This window comes from Pseudorca crassidens, chromosome 17 (genome assembly GCF_039906515.1).
Source record: "Pseudorca crassidens isolate mPseCra1 chromosome 17, mPseCra1.hap1, whole genome shotgun sequence".
Lineage (NCBI taxonomy): Eukaryota > Metazoa > Chordata > Mammalia > Artiodactyla > Delphinidae > Pseudorca > Pseudorca crassidens.
The window spans coordinates 45,966,705-45,969,947 of NC_090312.1; the positions used below are offsets into that span (position 1 = coordinate 45,966,705).

At 38.6% G+C, this 3,243-nt stretch overlaps 1 pseudogene; it reads right to left on the bottom strand.

Moving 5' to 3' along the window:
• Positions 1-2,520: 2,520 nt before the first annotated feature.
• Positions 2,521-2,966, bottom strand: LOC137210072 (small ribosomal subunit protein uS10-like; annotated as a pseudogene).
• Between the last annotated feature and the right edge of the window lie 277 nt (positions 2,967-3,243).

Sequence of the window (3,243 nt, forward strand, 5' to 3'; positions counted from 1 at the left end):
TATATATCAATGGAAAAGGATGGAACTCCCAGAGATGAACCCACACACATATGGTCACCTTATCTTTGATAAAGGAGACAAGAATATAGAATGGAAAAAAGATAGCCTCTTCAATAAGTGGTGCTGGGAAAACTGGACAGCTATATGTAAAAGAATGAAATTAGAACACTTCCTAACACCATACAGAAAAATAAACTCAAAATGGATTAAAGACCTAAATCTAAGGCCAGACCTTATAAAATATAAAACTTTTAGAGGAAAACATAGGCAGAACACTCTATGACATAAATCACAGCAAGATCCTTTCTGACCCACTTCCTAGAGTAATGGAAATTTTAAAAAATGTAAACAAATGGGACTTCATGAAACTTAAAATCTTTTGTGCAGCTTAGGAAACCATAAACAAGATGAAAAGACAACCCTCAGAATGAGAGAAAATATTTGCAAAGGAATCAATGGACAAATGATTAATTGTTCAAATATACAAACAGCTCATGCAGCTCAATATCAAAAAAAACAAATAACCCAATCCAAAAATTGGCAGAAGACCTAAATAGACATTTCTCTAAAGAAGATACAGATTGCCAGCAAACACATGAAAAGATGCTTGGCATCACTAATCATTAGAGAAACACAAATCAAAACCACAATGAGGTATCACCTCACACCGGTCAGAATGGCCATCATCAAAAAATGATGAGGGTGTGGAGAAAATCGAACCCTCTTGCATTGTTGGTGGGAATGTAAATTGATACAGCCACTATGGAGAACATAGTGGAGGTTCCTTAAAAAACTAAAATTAGAACTATCATATGACCCAGCAATCCCACTACTGAGCATATACCCTGAGATACCATAATTCAAAAAATATACATGTACCACAATGTTCATTGTAGCACTATTTACAATAGCCAGGACACGGAAACACCTAAATGTCCATCGACAGACGAATGGATAAAGAAGATGTGGCACATTTATACAACAGAATATTACTCAGCCATAAAAAGGAATGAAATTGAGTTATTTGTAGTGAGGTGGATGGGTCTAGAGACTGGCATACAGAGTGAAGTGTCAGAAAGAGAAAAACAAATACCGTATGCTAACACATATATATGTAATCTAAAAAAATGGTACTGTTGAACCTAGTGGCAAGGCATGAATAAAGACACAGAATCTAAAATCCTGCTTTCTGAAGCAGCTTTTCTCTTTTAGCTTTTGTAGCTCACTGATCCACCACCAACCCCCATGTTTACTTGTAGTGTTGCCATCTTCACTCACTCCAATGCTGTACCTAGAAACAGGGCACATGTCCTGGACTCCCTTCCACCATAGGGGACTTCTCTGGACCCTCAGGACACCCACTGAGTGGGATGAGAATTAATTAAAAGTCTCCTCGTTAATCCTGGTGTGCCAGGTCTGGTCTAGGTCTCAAGGGCCCTCTTGAACTCCAATAGCTTCAATAACCTTCATGAGATATGGAGCCCTGTGGCCTACAGAAGGCTCCCAAAGTTCCAGCAGCAAGTGTGCAGAAAATCTGTACAAGGACTTTCTCTGTGCCAAGAAGCAAAACAATTCTTTAGCAAGTGCAGGAGACTTCCAGCCATTTATTATCTCACAGCTGCAGTCTAGAAAATAACCTACACAACAAGGATCATGCAAAGAGCTATTTTATGAAAAAATGCCAATGAAGGTTCCAAGTGTTTATTTTAGAGATTTTAGAAGACTTATTCAGCAAAAAAATTAAATCTACCTTCATTTAAAACTTTCTCAGTAATCTCCATTAACAAATATGATAGTATAAAAGAAAACAATGTTTTTCAACATAAATTTCAAAAAGAGCAAATATCCTTAATGGCTTATTGCTTTGATTATAGAAAAACAATTATCAGTGCTTTAGCTAGATCTATTGATTTTTTTTAATTAATTAATTTATTTATTTAATTTTGGCTGTGTTGGGTCTTCATTGCTGCATGGGCTTTCTCTAGTTGTGGTGAGCGGGCGCCACTCTTCATTTTGGTGCACATGCTTCTCATTGCAGTGGCGTCTCTTGCTGTGGAGCATGGGCTCTAGGCTCCCCAGCTCTAGATTGCAGGCTCAGTAGTTGTGGCGCAGAGGCTTAGTTGCTCCATGGCATGTGGGATCTTCCTGGACCAGGGATCAAATCCATGTGCCCTGCACTGGCAGGTGGATTCTTAACCACTGTGCCACCAGGGAAGTCCCAAGATCTACTGATTCTTTACCCACTGGATTCAACTAACATCATTCTGAAAACTTGTTAGAGCTCTTCGGTAATTACATAGAGAAAATCTATCTTGGATTATGTAAACAAAGGAAACATAGAAATGTTAATAATCAGAAATTATTCTTGAATTATTACTAATCCTAAATTTTTTTTTTCTCTTTGAAACTACTTCCTCACAACACAGATGATAACAATGTATAACAGTAAAAGAGACTTGAGTTTCTCTTTTTTACTTTTTTTTTTTAACAACTGATTATCAATTTATTTAAAATGTTAATTTAAGCATCTGCAGTGGTGACTTCAACCTCGACTCCTGGCTCAATACTGATGGACGTGATCTGCTTGAAGATCTCAGAAGGACTGTGCAGGTCAATGAGTCACTCGTGGATCCTCAACTGCAAACGATCTCAAGTCTTAGAACCTTCACCACAAGGAGTTTTCCTTGTAGTTATTCTCAGAGTCTTGGTAGGCATCCGAACGATTCTTCTCCTTAGCGTCTCTGATCAGTTCAGCACATACCTTCTCCAAAGACTTCAACGTTGCGGTTAGTGAGGGTGATTCTAATCCGGTGAATCGCCACCTCTGGCTCCACGGCAGTCCGGTATCTGTAAAGCCATGGCTGTGGCATGGCTTCCTGACCAACTTGTTCCTCAGCGAGGGCAAACAGCGGTGAGTCAGGAGCATGAGTGGGTGGCCTGAGGCTCTGCTGCAGCAATGACCGCATCTTCCTCCAAGAGCTCTCCTGTGTCTTTATGAGGCAAATGTGAGTGAACCAAAAAACTTCCAGAGAGTACCCACAGAAGAGAAAAAATGAAAAATATTAAATCCAAAAAATTCACAAAAAGTTAATGCTCCAATTGCTTCAATTTTACTTGAATAAATAAAGGTTGGTTGTAATTGTTAGAAAATAAAAATACTTTGCAGTGTTTCAGATTCCAACATTTTGGAAGGATTATAGATTAGCAAGAAGAGACCACAAACTCACATGCATACAGACACCC